This window comes from Pongo abelii, chromosome 16 (assembly GCF_028885655.2).
Source record: "Pongo abelii isolate AG06213 chromosome 16, NHGRI_mPonAbe1-v2.0_pri, whole genome shotgun sequence".
NCBI classification, from domain to species: Eukaryota; Metazoa; Chordata; class Mammalia; order Primates; family Hominidae; genus Pongo; species Pongo abelii.
In genome coordinates, this window is record NC_072001.2 from 26,956,776 (window position 1) to 26,973,725 (window position 16,950).

Here is a 16,950-nt window from a genome sequence, read left to right on the forward strand (position 1 = left end):
TTAAAAAACAAAATTCACAAGCTGATTGTCCTGAGGAAAACATTCAACCTTCTGGATGTGTCTGGTTGTGTCCCTGTAATCTTTCTGTTTAATCCTCTGGTTCCTGTAGTTCCTACAAATTGGCAGCTAGATTTGCAAGCTGGAAGTCACACAAAATATTTTTGCCAGCATTCATTCTCTGTGATGTTGTGTAATTCATGTTGCATCTCATCAGGAGGCATGACATCTGGTTGACTGATGGTTAGTGATGGGAAATCAACAGCTGAATTAGGGTCATGATAGTTTACCCCTCCATGTACAATTACAATTTTCACCCCACTTATTAGAAATAGTCTATGTGGAATTACTTTAGCCCTATGCAAATACTCAGTTCCCCAAGAATGCAATGGAACAGTTTTAATACCACTTAATAACCTTTGTCCTAGGTGGTGACAAAATGATTTTTCTAATTCTATCATATGATTAATTTTGACCATTATTAGCTGCTTTCTCACATAATAAAGAGCTTTCTTCACCACTCAAAGTTATTTGGTCACCTTCCCTATAGTTTCTACTGGAAGAGCCAAATAAAGACACCAATTTTAAACAAGATAGCATGAATTTTAATTATTTTTTCCTGGCATTCCCTTTTCTGAGTTCAATGAACCTGTGTATTTCATTGATTAAATGCATTCCCACTGCTAAAACAGAATGCCCGGGTTCTTTTGGTGTGTTCTTGTTAGTCTTTGCACTCTTTCTTGTTGTATAGCACTTTGTACCTTCTGGTATTCCTTATACCATCATTTCTCCAGGGAGCCAGTGATTTACTCATAAGTAACTGAAGAGATTAAAATTAGACTCCCAAGAGCTTTGATTAGATGGTTAAATCAATAGAAAGTTAAAAGCCATTTCTGTCGATTTCTGTTGATTAAGGAGACCTCAGGTGTAAAAGGTTAAACCATGATTTAAAATGTACATCATTCAGAGTAATCTCTTCATATTTGTACATGGAAAACTCAGGGCAAAAATTAATCAAATAATTTTAGGGTTTTGCCCCCAGAATTATAAAAATTTGCTTAAGTCAATTTTAGACATGAAGCCAGATCTGATTTAAGCTTAGTTCCTGACTTCCTTTCATTGGAAAACTGAATCTAGACTTCCACAACTAAATGAAGCCCATCTGCTACTAACAACATTCCTATAATATTTGAATTGATTTAATCAGAGTCAACTGGGTGATGGTACAGCCAGCTGGACGTGGACACACAAGAGGAAGGGTACTCTCTGCAAGAAGGAATTGTCCATTAGGAAGGAATTAGCAGAACAGTTCCTCCTGTCCCACAAGCTTTCCAATCCTGGCAGCAGATCTCATGCAATATTTGGGACACATACTAAAAAAAATTGTTTTTTATCTGGAATTAAAATTTAACTGGGCATCTTATGTTTGATTTGGCAGCCTTGTTCTCAAAGCCAGTCCTTCCATGCATGGGGGGAGAAAGGTCTTCTATCACTTCCCTTGTTTTATCTGCCACAAGCTTCCTGCCTTTAGGAACCTTTGCCTGTCTGCTGCTGGAGGCTCCATTACTCACTGTGGTTCCTGCTGGGTTTCAGTTGGAATCAGGGTCTTACGTTGGCCTTCACGCCCTACCTTTTCTTCCTACCTTGAGCTGATCATCCAGTTTCAGATCTTACGTCCCTAAATATCTGACCCAAACACAACCAAACCTTACTTATTTTTGTGTTCATACATCCTACTCTTTCATGATCCTGAGTTCTGCCTAGACTGTTCATGCTAGCCTTCCATACTCTGATGCACACTTCTCATGCCCACACCCACAATTTGATAACTTAGATGACCTTTACACAGGACAAGAATACTGACTTGGCATTAAGAGGGCTTTACTTTATGTTATGGGTATTTCAGAAATGGTGATGGATTTTTTTTTTTTGACGGAGTCTTGCTCTGTCACCAGGCTGGAGTGCAATGGCTCTATCTTAGCTCACTGCAATCTCCACCTCCTGGGTTTAAGTGATTCTCCTGCCTCAGCCTACCAAGTAGCTGGGACTACAGGTGCATGCCACCATGCCCAGTTAATTTTTGTATTTTTAGTAGAGACAGGGTTTCACCATGTTGGCCAGGATAGTCTGGATCTCTTGACCTCATGATCTGCCGGCCTGGGCTTCCCAAAGTGCTGGGATTACAGGGTGATGGATTTTATTGTATGTATGTCTTGTGCCTTACGGCAAGGGATTCTCATTGTTGACAATAGTGCAAGGATTTTTTTTTAAAGAAATAATGGGTTAAATCGTCTTTATTCAAAGCTAAATGGACCATGTGGGTGTTAACATTTGGCCTATTGACATTATAGCTGAGCTATCTTGATCCTGGACACACATTAGAATTACTCAGGGAGGTTTTGATTCTTGCCATTTTTCTTAAAGATCATTGCTTTAGTCTAACCTTTAGAGGATCTGATTCAGTTGATCTGGGGTTTGACCCAGGTAATCATATATTTCAAGGTTTCCCTTGTCATTTAAATATGTGTCACAAAGAATCAAAAACATAAAACTAAACACAAATGGGATCAAAGTATCACAGTAAAAACTTACTAAATATCTACTTTGCCCCAGTGGAAGAAGCTAACTCTGAGGGGATGGAGAGTTCTTGGTAAGATTTTTGGATAATAGCACTCTAAGAGAAAAGAAGGGGATTCTAGGCAGATGAAAGGGCAAGCAAAGGGCCACTAGTGAAGGAATATACAACACGTTCTAGAAATAAAAGGTTAAATTGGTCTTGCAAGAGGGACGCCTAGCAAGGCAGACACATGTGTTTGGGCATGAGATTCTTACATCACCTTACCAGATTTCCCCAAACAGTTTATGGAATCAACACTGAAGCATTAAATTCCATGAAATGCACCTAGAATATACATTGTGCATTAGGCTCAAAGGTATAATAAAATGACCAGGCTCTCTGTCATTCAAAATAAAAAAATAATACCAGAGAAGACACGTATTAGGATATTGACAAGCATCCCGGAATCAGCAGCAATAGATATGGATGAATCATTGAAGGATGAGAAGAGAACACCAGCTTGCATATAAAAATGATTCCAATTGGATTTTGTGCTCAAATTGGATAGTGTATTTAGTTCCAGCCTCCTGGATAATACAACTTTATAATAGAATTATTCCCATACAGTTGTGCTTGTATGCACATGTGGACACAAAAACTTCTCAACCTCATCCACATGTCCTAAAACTATTATGTCCATTATGGTTCGAATGTGGCCCCCAAAATTCATGGGTGGAAACTTAATCTCCAATGCAACAATGTTGAGAGGTGGGATCTTTAACAGGTGAGGTTGTGAGGATTCTGCTTTTATGAATGGATTAATGTCTTTATCATGAGAGTGGGTTTGTTATAAGTGAGTTTGGCTGTCTCTTGCTTGATTGCGCTTGCCCTCTCTTGGCTTTCTATCTTTCACCATGGAATGATGCAGCACAAAGCTTCTAGCCAGATGCTAGTGCCATGCTCTTACATCTCTCAGCCTCCAGAATCATAGGTCAAATAAATGTGTCGATTATAAATTACCTAGTATGTTGTACTCTGTAACAGCAGCATGAAATGAACTAAGGCACTCTCTATAGTTCACTCCAACCCTCTCTTACCTCTAGTGGAAGAAGAATTGTGAGCATTTCTTTCTGAATATTTTAAAGAAACCTAAGAACATAATGATAGAAATTATTGTAATCATTGTTTTCATCTGTATTAAAGAGATGAAGACAAATCTCTCTGGGAATTTCTTCCCAGACAAAAATGACTTAAGATAAATGTGTATTTCTCCTCCTTTCTCTTTGTATCATTATATCATCATCATGATTACCATCATCTTTAAGATTTTCAATAAACAAAGAGGAAACTCATCATTATTGCTTTCTGGAAGGTCCTAAAGAAAAGCAATGTGCCTTCACCCTGTACACACTTAGAGGCCACATGGAGCTTCTCCTCACTTTTTTTTTGAGACAGAGTCTTGCTCTGTTGCCCAGGCTGGAGTATAGTGGTGCAATCTCGGCTCACTGCAACCTCTGCCTCCTGGGTTCAAGCAATTCTCCTGCCAAGTAACTGGGATTACAGGTGCGTGCCACCACGCCCGGCTAATTTTTGTATTTTTAATAAGACGGGGTTTCACCATGTTGGCCAGGCTGGTCTTGAACTCCTGACCTCAGGTGATCCACCCACCTCAGCCTCCCAAAGTGCTAGGATTACAGGCGTGAACCACTGTGCCCGGCCTCTCCTCACTCTTTTAATGAAAGATGATGATTCTTGGAAACAAAAAGGTTCACAGTGCTCTCCGGGGAGAGGGCTCTGTAGAGGGAGATGGGACAGTAGATGTGGCTAGGTTGAATTCATAGAGAATAAACTGTGAGGAAAATGGCAGGGATACAACTATTCACCTTGCCTCCTTCCCTATGGGCTCACTTCTAAAGGGACATAAAAGCTTAGGAAAAATCCTTTGTCCCAAGAATCTTAGAACTCATCCATCTCATAGATAGAAAGATTGATAAAACACATAGTATAAAAACAGGAAAATAAAGTGAACACCTTAGATGAATGTATTTCTCAGAAAAAAAAAGACATAATCCATCCTGTGAAGAGTAAGCACTCTTCCTGTAACCTGCTACTATTAATAAATTTAGCTAATTAATATTTTTTATTCCAATATTTTTTAATAAACGTCATTCACATATTACACTAAAATCAAAACCATTCATGGAAAGTTGAGGTGGAATCAGTATGAGTTGAAACTAGACTTCTGTTGCATTATACGTGAACAATTTGCCAAATTGCCAATGAACTGTCTGGAGGCCCGTTTTTTAATACATGGATGAGCTAATGTCGATGTGCAGATGTGGTAAAGGGAAGGGTTCACCTTGCATTAGCCTTGACTCACCACAATAAATTTTAAATGTTACCAGAAATAGTTGTCCTCTTTTTGTAAGTGACCTACATGCCGTAACTTCAACATTTGCATGTCCAAATGCTTTGATGGAGGGCATTCTGCTTGCCTAAAAAGGTCTGTCTCTTGAGGGAAGGATGCCCTGCAAGGACAGGGAGGCAAAATTGGAACCTGATGATGTCATAAAGAAAGAGCCATCCGCAAGTGGTGATCTTGTACTTTCCCTGCAACAAGAGACCTCATAATGACAAAGTCAAATTGTGAGTGATGGATATTAATGGGAATATCTTTTGAGTTTATGTTACTCAAAGAGCCTCCTTCTTAAATCTTGACTGTATAGGAATTGTCTGCTGCCTTTCTCATGCTTCCCTATATATTAGCATATATTTTGTATCTACGTAAATCATTCATTCAATAATGTTGAGTTAATTATAAATGAATAAAACAAATGATGTAAGCTTGAAAGTGAGACACACCTGAGTGGGAATCTTGGCTGTATCTCTTTATTGTGGTAGAAATCGGAGCAAGTGGCCCAACCTCCAGAGCTTAGGTTTGTGTATTTGTAATGTGAAGATAGCAATTCCTGTAATACACACAGAGTTGTGGTGTGGAGCACGTGAGCTAATACATGTGAGTTCCCATTGCAGTATTGAGAGTCTGTGGTGAACACAGAATTTGCTAGGACACACAGAAGAGAAAGCACTCTCCCACCCCTGGAAGAGCTCGAAGTCTTGTGAAGAAGTTATGTGGGAAGCAACGCCTGTAGCATAACCCATGTGTCCACTAACCTCCATGTGCACAAAATGAGCTACTGTGGAGGAATTTTCCACCTCAGTTCTGTCATTTACAAATATTTGTTTCGTTTCTGTCTCTATTTGATTGAAAGATCCTCTGTAGGAAAGTACTTATGATTTACTTGGAAATTTAATTCCCCTGACTCCTTTTTTTCTTACGAGGATGATGCTTGCATCTTTGTGGAGTGGAGTTTTTGCTAAGCACACTATATTAAATCCTCTTAAGACACTTATTCAGTAATTGACAGGATGGAGTATATAATGGAAAGTTCCACTAAAAAGTAAAATTTTATGGAATCCTTACCAAATAAATGTCACAGACCAATAAGCCCTACAGAAGTAAATATCTGCTGTTGACATTTCATATTTTAAGCTATTAATACATTCCTATGGATCTAGTATCTGTACTGACAAGTTACTAAAATACTGCATCGTATGAGTGATGTATTAGTCATAAGTGTGTGATCATGATGACACTGTAACCTTTGAATGGCATGTTAATACCAGAAGCCCAAAATAATGATAACTGAAAGTAGTGCTGACGCCCTGCCTTTTTGTCACGCTCTCACCCAGGTGAGAAGAAGGGCCAAAGGAAGAAATTGTTAAACAAAATTATGGAAGGCCATTGTTTTGCACTGAGCTCCTGCGCTGGGCCCCAGTAGAAAAGACTAAACTAAAATGGAGTCACTCATGCTAAATGGCACATCATTACATTGAAATGTTAAGGAGGCAGATAGATCCAAAACAAGACCAGTTTTTCCTGAAAAGAGGACAGTCCAGTCTAACTGAGTCAGTCCCCTCTGCTTTAACTCTTACAGAACAGTAACCTGGAGTAACCCAACATTAACCAACTAGCTTTTGTTCTATTGTTCTGTTTCTTTGTTCCCATCTTACAAACCCACTCTTCTGCCATTGCCCAGTGGGAGCTCTCCTTCTATTTTGTAGAACATAGACTACTCCAATTCATGAATCACGAATAAAAGCCAATTAGATCTATAACTAAATTTGTTGTAATTTTGTCTTTTGGCAGTTCTGGCAACTGACAAAGAGACCTAAGGGACACCGTTAGTAACTTCCAAGACCCACTGAAGAATTCAAAAGAGGCACCTTGGACCCCTTTTGAGGTTCTCTGCTTTTCTAATGGAGCTCTGAGGGGTGTAAGTTCCCCTCGGGTCAGACTCTGCTTTTCTTGCATTGAGGATTGCACCTCTAAGATCTTTTTGATGTTCAAATCCAGGGTTAGTTTGTGCTGTGGAAGACCACGTGGCCTTGAGGTGGGTACCAAGTGTTGGTGTGTGCTGTGAGAGAGCACATGACCTGCTAGGGTTGCAGGAGCTGAAGGTTCACTGGCAAAAGCTACAGTTTTTGTTTGTTTGTTTTTTGTTTGTTTGTTTTTGATGGAGTCTTGCTCTGTCCCCCACGCTGGAGTACAGTTGCACAATCTTGGCTCACTGCAACCTCCACCTTCTGGGTTCAAGCGATTATCCTGCTTCAGCCTCCTGAGTAGCCGGGATTACAGGCATGCACCACTATCCCCGGCTAATTTTTCTGTGTTTAGTGGAGACGGGATTTCACCATGTTGGCCAGGCTGGTCTTGAACTCCTGACCTCAAGTGATCCACCTGCCTCGGCCTCCCAAAGTGCTGGGATTGCAGGTGTAAGCCAGCGTGCCCAGTCCAAAAGCTACAGTTTTAGAGGTAACTGACAGCATTTGCAGTAAGTGATTATTACCGTAGGGAGTGTAAACTCAAGCTTTTGGAACATGCAGGAATTTGGGTTCTATTTGTTTTATTTCTTTTTCTTCTGTGCTTAAATAGGGGGAAATGATTGGCTAAGTTGGTCAAAGGATGTCAGAGCCAAAGCCTGGTGGCTGGCTGGGTGGGTATAAGTTGGCCACATAAGAGGTATTAGAGTGCTCACCACCAAAAAAGACTTTCGTGTTAGAATAAGCTGCATATGGAATCAGGTAGCCCCAGCCTCAAGAAAATATCCATGTAATGAGGTATACTCTGAAAGCACTACAGGACCCAACCTGTGATGTTCCCCTCTTAGGCTTTTATCTTGCTCTAAGAGATCCAAAATTTCATGTAAAAATGGGATCCTTAATTTCAAAAGAACTGTTCACTCTGCCTTCCAGGCATACCTGCCTTTTACATGCACAGGCTGAGTATCCCTTATCCAAAATGCTTGAAAACAGAAGTGTTTTGAATTTTGGATGTTTTTGGATATTGGAATATTTGCATTATATGGATTGCGCACACCAAATCTGAAAATCCTAAATTGGAATGCTCCAGTGAGCATTTCCTTGGGGTGTTACATCAACACTCAGAGTTTCAGATTCTGGAGCATTTTGGATTTTGGATTTGGGGATTTGAGAAATGTTCATCTGGGTATTAGGCCCCAGAAATTGCAACTTCTTATCAAAATAGCAAAACCTTACTAAAGGTAATCTTCAGAAAAGATTTTTTTTTAATTTTCTTACAAAGGCAAATGAAAAGCATAAGGGACTAATTGATGAGAAACAATGGAATCTGCCAACTTTTTCACTTTGCTACTATGGTAACTAACAGATTTTTTTTTCTATTGTTCTGTTTCCCTGTTTCCATCTTACAAACCCACTTTTCTGCCATTGCTCAGTGGCAGCGCTCATTCTATTCTGTGGTATGGAGGCTGCCCCAGTTCATGAATCAAAAATAAAAGCCACTTAGATCTATAACTACATTCATTGTAATTTGTTTTTTTAACAAGCATATAATAAAACGTTCAACTAAAACTTACAATTTTATGGGATCAATACTAAATGCATGTCACAGACCATGAAGCTCTACAAAGTAAATGCCTGCTTCTGACATTTCATATTTTAAGCCAGATTCCTATGGATTGTGTACCTGCCTTGACAAGTTATGATGATCTGCACTGTATGGATGGTGTAGTAGTCAAGACAGGGGAGTCCACGCTGCATAGTAAACAATGCAAAATCCAAACAGCTGACAGCCACAATCATCAGTCATCATGATCATATTCAGCAGTTTGGCCACTGCTTAATAAACAAAGCCCTCTCCAATGTCCTTATTGGACTCTCCAATATCCTTAGCATCACCATTGAATCTGCAAGGTTTTCTGAATCTTACTGTTTTGGAGTCAAGAACGTGATCGTCCCCTTACCACTTCGTTGGTATCACTTGGGCATTCAGGCTAACAGAGGTTCCATTGCTACTTCAACCCAACTTCAAGGGATGCCATGGTCGGGGAAGACAGCATGGAAAATTTGTCATCAGTTCTTAATTATGTCCACTTGGAAATGACACACTTCTTCAGCTTGCATTTCAGTAATCAAAGCAAGCCACAAGGCTACCCCTAACATCAAGGGGTGTGTTGCGGAAGAAGGGAGAATCTGTCATGAATGGCACCTATTAATGTCTATCGAGGTCTACCCTTTTATTGATTCTTCTTCCCATGTATTCATCCTCTCTCTACAGAAAAACACTTCAAGTCCCATTGTTCGGTACATCTTCAAGTTCTTTTAAAGGCGCATGAGCCTGTCTTCCTCAGGTATGAACATATTGTAGAACCTCAGATTCAGGCTCGTGTACCCCATGTGCAGCTGAGACACCAGTGCTTGGAGATAGAGAAAGGTTTATTCAGTTTGGCCAGAGTGAGAGGGTGTGAGAGCAAGTCTTTCAAGTCCGTCTTCAAAAAGAGATGAAGCAGAAAGTTTTTATGCAGCTAGGGAGTAAGAGAGGGAGAGCTTCAGGGAACTGAGGGGAAGAGCCTGTGTTTCTTCAGTCTCAGCCCTTTGAGCAATCAGACTTCTGGGTGTCAGCGGCTGCTCACAATGTCTTTAAAGGCATTCATTCCTTTTGCAAAATTTTTGTGTCACCCTGAAGTTATCTCCCGTTTGACAAAGAAACAGTACATCGGCAGTTTATAATTATACTGCAGGAACAAGGGATGTGGAGCAAAAGCAAACAATTAATGTGTGTAAGCAGGCAAGGGTCTAATTCAGATTTTTCATTATTTCTGTCACTAAAAATGCTGGGTGCTGAAATCTCAAGGGGACTGGTTACAGATACTTCTCCGATGAACTAAAAAGCATGTTTCTGTCCCCATGGAGCACTAGACAATGGTAGAACAGGGACAGTATCCCTGCAGCAAATATTCCCGTTGGTCCAATGCAACTCTAAGCACCCCAGAGCAGACAGTGTGGGGGTGCCCTGTGCTGCAAAGGGTGAACTCATCTTAATTCCTCTCCTGGGGAAGAAGTCTCAGTTCTACTCTGCAAATGTCCCTGTGTTCCCTTGGTCTCTGGCTTTGGTTTGGAGAGTCTTCCTTTTCCATGCTCTTCCTCAACTATATGTGAAGGAGATGCTGGGATGAGCTCCCTCCGGAGGGAAAGGGTGCAGCGGGTTAGGTGGTCACGGATCCTGTTATACCTGGAACACACTCAGCCTCCTGGTTCCTTCATCAAAAATGTATCTGGTTTCTGATCTACCTGATTCCAGGGAGCAGAGTGTATCACGGCCCACACCCACATCCTTTCAACATGATCTCCGGGCTTCTTCCTTTTCTTGCCTCCAAGGTGAGTGCCACTCAATTTAGTGGCCGGGAACTTGAGTCTATGTTGCTTTTGTTGGGAGGGCACAAAGGTTATGCCTTACCCTCCACCCTGATTTTAATCCAATTGAAAGAAACGTACTTTTAATCCAACTGAAAAACCACACTGAGTATCAAACTTTCTACCTCTACTTCTTTTTCTGAAGCATTTTTGATGATTAAAAGTTTGCAGTAGGCATTTGAATCTGCAAGGTTTTCTCAATCATTTACTGTTTCGGAGTCAAGAACATGATCGTCCCCTTGCCAAGCCCTGAGTTTTTGGATGCCCTGTGCTTCTTTTTTCTTAGGCTTGCACACTGGTCAATTCTTCCCTAAGCTCCCCTCTATCTTTAATACCTTACCAAACACAGCCGACAGCAATCAACACCACCACTACTGCTGTGTGTATTGACTGCTAGAGCTACAAATCCACTCAATTCCTCTTCAGTTATTGCAGGGGAGGATTTTAGCAAATGTTTAGCCACTGCTTAATAAAGAGAGCCCTCTCCAGTATCCTTAGCACCTGCCGCCTTATTATCATGGAAATGCCACACACTCAGTGTTTTTGTTACAGGTATGCTCTTATTCATGTGACAGTTCCTGCATTTTCAGGGCAGATTAGATAGTGCTGCCTTAGCAAACAACACCCAAATCTCAGTGAGTTTAAGCAACAGTTTATGTCTTGATTATGCCCCATGTCCAGCAGAGGTCAGGACAGACTGGGAAGAGGGGAAGGGAACGGCCCTACTCCCCAGGCATCTGGGCTGACAGTAGGCTGCCTGGGCTCATTGTTCCATGCGATGCTCAATAATGAGGCCGCATGACTTGCCATGGAGGTGAAGAGTGAGGACACTTGTGCCAGGCACAGAAGTGCTTCCACCCAGATGTTCCATACATTTCCTTGGCGAAGGCAAGGCATATGGACACCTCCACCATCAAGGGAGTCTTTGGCTGGCAAGAAGTCCCTGGAAAGTGCTGGTAATACAGCCCATGGAAGGGAGAACATTGGACAAGTGATCTGAGAGACAAAACAGAGAGCTTGATTTTTTTTTTTTTGAGAATCAATCTCACTCTATCACCCAGGATGGAGTACAGTGGTATCTTGGCTCACTGCAACCTCCGCATCCTAGGTTCAGGCAATTCTCCTGCCTCAGCCTCCCGAATAGCTGGGATTACAGGTGCCCGCCACCATGCCCAGCTAAGTTTTGCATTTTTAGTAGAGACAGGGTTTCACTGTGTTGGCCAGGCTGGACTTGAACTCCAGACCTCAAGTGATCCGCCAGCCTCGGCCTCCCAAAGTGCTGGGATTACAGGCGCGAGCCACCGTGCCCTACTGAGAACTTGATTGTTAATCATCTCACTTCGTTTTGCTTTGGAATTATTTGGTATATAGATTTATTTCTGAAGGATAAACCCAAATCATCACATGCTGAGCTAAGCCTGCCTAATAACACTGGCACCCAGCATGGGTCCTGCCAGTGCTGAGCACGGCAGAGGAGAAAACTCTGCTGGAGACTGCATTTCGGAGGCGTTGAGGTTGGGAGCGCCTTAGATATTCCATTAGTTGAATGTGCTTTGGCATGTGGCTGCCCCAGGCACATCAGACCCACGTAAACGTGATTGTGTGTATTCATTTTGTTTGTTTATTTTTTATGTATATGGAAATGGAGGAGGGGAGACGAAACTGGTCTGTATTATTTTCCCTTGCTTAGAAATCGTTACACCAGTTACTATGTTTTTGTCAGCTCCCAGAAAGAGACCCAAACATCATTTTTGGGAGGACACACTGCACCCTTTGAAATGAACCCCTCTCTACAATATTTAGCCTTCAAGTTCATAATGTCCCAGAAGAAACATATTTGACTGCTGGAACTCTGAAAGCACATGCTTTGTGGATTCTTGTGTAGCAGTTTGTTGCTCCTCTAAATGGTACAATCCAAGAGGATGTCTTGACTTAAAGTTATTGTTTTTAAATAGCTCAGGATACCTGTAAATTTTCACCAGAGTCCACTTCACATTGCTAAGTCTGTATTTGTCCCTTAAAGTTTGAATATTAAGAAGAAACAAAATTGTATGGGTATGGCCCTTATCAGTAAGTCATAAAATTCTGAGTCTTGGCCAGGTGCCATAGCTCAAGCCGGTAATCCCTGCACTTTGGGGGGCCGAGTTGGGCAGATCACAAGGTCAGAAGATCGAGACCATCCTGGCTAACGCGATGAAACCCCGTCTCCACTAAAAATACAAAAAAATTAGCTGGGCGTGGTGGCAGGTGCCTGTTTAGTTCCAGCTACTCAGGAGACTGAGGCAAGAGAATGGCATGAACCCGGGAGGCGGAGCTTGCAGTGAGCCGAGATCGCACCACTGCACTCCAGCCTAGGCGACAGAGTGAGATTCCGTCTCAAAAAATAAAATAAACAAATAAAAATAAAATAAAATTCTGAGTCTTGTACAGCCAGATAATATACGCACAAACTAGTCTTTCCTGTATTTGAAGCCCTTTCCTTGCTAATGCTCCTCTGAGGATAAAAGGACTGCATCCCTGGACCCATCCTTTGATGAAAGGGCAGCTGCCCCTCCCCATTCCCTACAGGTTCCAGTGTGTCACTGGAGCTGAACCAGGAGCCAGCTGGGAAGACGGGAGGCCTTGTAAGGCGGGAAAGCCATAGCCCACTCTGAAACAAAGACAGACTTGTGGGGCAGTCAGGCTGGACTAGGCACGTGAGACCATCCTTAGTGCTGGGGTCCAGAGCAGCCAAGTCAGGTCTCTATGTCAAGTCCCCATGGGCAGCAGAGGAAGGGGGAGGCAGGGTGGCAGGGGGAGGTTCCACGACCTATGGAACCTGTTCACTGAGTTGATCCCTCACCCCCAATCAACAAACATCTCCTGAGGACATCGAGCTTGTGGCACCATCCCAAGGGCTGGGGCTGCAACATTGAGAAAGACTCTCACCAAATGCACATTCTACTGGATGGAAGATTAACAAAGAAATGAGTAAAAATGAAGAGTAAAAGCCGAGATGAGCATTTAAAAGGCATGATGGGTGATAACCGAGAAGGCTCCTTTCGGTGGCAGTGTGGCAACCCGTGGCCCTCGTACAACCCACTGTGCCTTTTGCTGGGTGCACACCTGGCTGCACACACATCTCAGTCTCCGTGGGGCAGGTGTGACCATGTGGCTGAGTGCCAGTGGGCGCATGTGAAGGAAGTGGTGGGCCTCCTTTCCAGGCCGACCTAAAACCTTCCCACGCGCCATCTGCCCTGTTCTTTCCTTTTCTAGGGGCTAAAATACAAAAGGGGAAGAAAACAGACTGGGATTTGGTACTGATCACTCGTATGGACTGAATTATGTCCCCACAAAATGTGAATGCTGAAGTTCTAATCCCCATGTGACTACAGTTGGAGGTGAGGCTTACAAGGAAGGAGGTAATTAGGGGTTAGGTGATGTCATAAGGGTAGGGCCTTGATGTGACATGATTAGTGCCCTTATAAAAAGAAACATCAGGCCAGGTGTGGTGGCTCATGCCTGTAATCCTGGCACTTTGGGAGGCCGAGGCGGGCGGATCACCTGAGGTCAGGAGTTTGAGACCAGCCTGGCCAACATGGCAAACTCTGTCTCTACTAAAAATACAAAAATTAGCCTGGCGTGGTGACATGCATCTGTAACCCCAGCTACTTGGGAGGCTGAAGCAGGAGAATCGCTTGAACCCAGGAGGCAGGGGTTGCAGTGAGCCGAGATCGTGCCACTGCACTCTAGCCCGGGCTACAGAGCGAGACTTCGTCTCAAAAAAAAAAAAAGGAAAAAAAAAGAAACATCGGGGGCTCTAGGGAAGAGTCTGCTTCTAAGCTTGATATGGTTTGGATTTGTGTCCCCTTCAATCTCATGTTGACATGTGATTCCTCAGTGTTGGAGGTGGGGGCTGGGGGAGGTACTGGATAACAGGAGTATATCCCTCATGAATCCCCTGGGTGACAAGTGAGTTCTCCCTCTGAGTCCACACGAGATCCAGTTGTTTAAAAGAGCCTGGCCTCTTACTCTCTTGCTCCGGCTCTTACTATATGATGGGCCTGCCCCCCCTTCACTTTCTGCCATGGTTGTGAGTTTCTTGAGGCCTCCCCAGAAGCAGATGCTGGTGCCATGCTGGGACAGCTGCAGAACTGTGAGCCAGTTAAGCCTCTTTTCTTTATACATTATCTAGTCTCCGGCATTCCTTTATAACAATGCCTGTACACATGGCCTAACACATGGGCCAAGGAATCACCAGCAGCGGCTGCTGCTCCAACTTGTCCTTTCAAAACAGCATTTAGACACATCACTCCTCTGCTTAGATCCCTTCCTCAGAGACGATGCCATACTTCTGCCAGGGACTGTGAGGGTCTGCAGGGCCTGTCTCTGTCTGCCTCTCCTCTCACATCAAGCACAGGGCAGCTCCAGGCCCTTTGCACTTAGTGTCATTTCTTCCCCGACAGCTCTCCCTCCCAGATCCGCATGGGGTAAGTCCCTCATCAGTGCCTGGACGTCTCCTCATCCAATACCCCAATCTGACTTCCAGTTCAAATATCCAGTCTACACCAGCGCCCACGCCTAACAGAGCCCTCGATTCTTGTTCCCTCTCATCCTTCAGAGCACCAGTCATGATCTGACACACCTGGGATTGCTTGCTATTCATTGACCGTTGGCTCCTGTCACCGGGACATAAATCCCACAGCAGCAGGGACTTCACCTGCTCTCTGTGGATCTCCATGCCAGGTTCCTGGACAGGAACCAGCCCTGTGACAGCCACTCAGTGAGGAGCTATGATGACTAAATCAGCATCTGAGTCAGAGAAGCTGTGATGTTTCTCCAACTCCCGGGCAGCTCTCTCCCCACTGACCTGTCACCAGCCCTGAAGCCCATTATCCAGCACCGTCCTCCAAACTCAAAACCTCTGGTTTGCAAAGGAGACCCCCTTCTACTCTTCACTGAAGAGTAGGACTAGGTGGAGAGCAAGGGGTCCATGAAGTGTATCCTTAACTTCCAAGCGGAGATGGCTTGTGAAGTTTTATCCTTTCTTTAAAGTGCTCAAGATGTGTAAGTGTTATTTCTTGTGGCTGTTCTAACAAATTTCCACAAACCGAGTGGTAGAAGACAACAGAAATGTATTCACTTACAGCTCTGGAGGCCAAAAATGCAAAATCAATACCAACGGATGGAAATCAGTGTCCACTGGGCCATTCTCCCTCCAGAGGCTCCAGGGAGGAACGAGTCTTTCCTCTTCTGGTTTCTGGTCGCTGCTGGCATTACGTGGCTTTTGTTTGTGTGACTCCAATCTTCAAGGTCAGGACATTCAAATCTCTCTTCTCCATCTTCACTTGTGAGTGTGTGTTGGAGGAGTTGTGTGTGTGAAATCTCCCTCTGCCCCTCTTTTATAAGAACATTTGTGATTGCATTTAGGACCAACCCAGATCATCCAGGATGCTCTCCCCATCACAAAATCTTTAATTTATCACATCTGCAAAGATGGCTTTTATTTATTTATTGCCACGTACGGTAGCACTCACAGGTTCTAGGAATTAGGACATGAATATCTTTTTAGGGAGGTGTTATTCAGCTTACACAACATAGATTTTATAATTTCTATTAAAAGATAATTCATAGAACATTTAATGAATATTTCAAAGAGAGAAAGAAATTAGAAATCAAAGGATTAATTTTTTTTTTTTTTGAGAAGGAGTCTTGCTCTGTTGTCCCAGGCTGGAGTGCGGTGGCATGATCTTGGCTCACTGTAACCTCCGCCTCCTGGGTTCAAGTGATTCTCCTGTCTCAGCCTCCCAAGTAGCTGGGATTACAGGCACGTGCCACCATGCCTGGCAAATTTTTGTATTTTAGTAGAGACAGGGTTTCACTATGTAAGTCAAGCTGATTCTTGAATTCCTGACCTCAAATGATCCCCCGGCCTTGGCCTCCCAAAGTGCTGGGATTACAGGCATGAGCCACCGTGCCCAGCCTAATTTTTGGTATTTATATATAAAGTTGTATAATTTTTCTTCTCTAAATATACTTTTTTCCCCCAAACAGTATTTGCTTCTTGGAACTACTTTGAATTCGGTAGCATTCAATATGGAAAGATTAATTATAGTTACCTCTAATGAAAGAGAATATTGGCTTAAAAACTGCAATTAAATTGCATTGCTGTAAAAATAAAATTCCATTGTTTTGTAGGGAGAAAAAGTGTTCGGTGTTCTGGTTTTATAATATATATGTTTTCACATAATTAAAAATATATACCTGTGCAATTTTTGATAATGGGAAAACCTCCTTTTATCTTTTATATGTAATTGGTACCCAGGATGTTGCATTATGCAAGTAAAATATTTGAATAGTAGTATAAGTATATCTCTAGTTATGAATTTTATCTGTTTCACTTTAAAAAGAATACCATTTTGCATTTACTCATGGATTATGGATGTATGAGAGATGCCGTTATTCTTCACTTAGTACTTTTATGTTGGTGGAGAACAGAATCCTCTCATTATTAACAGATTTAGTTCTCTGGCAAAATCATGGAAGAGGAAGTTGAGGATGCCATGAATAATACTGAAGACTCACACATAGATCCAGAAAAATCTTCAACTGCCCCAGATTTT

At 42.6% G+C, this 16,950-nt stretch overlaps 1 long non-coding RNA gene across 1 annotated transcript; it reads left to right on the forward strand.

Annotated features, from left to right (window-relative positions):
- The first annotated feature begins 5,134 nt into the window (after positions 1–5,134).
- Positions 5,135–13,728, forward strand: LOC129050572 (uncharacterized). Its single transcript, XR_008514242.1, has 3 exons — positions 5,135–5,200; positions 6,765–7,008; positions 13,604–13,728. It is a non-coding gene; the product is annotated as an uncharacterized LOC129050572 (long non-coding RNA).
- Positions 13,729–16,950: the final 3,222 nt, after the last annotated feature.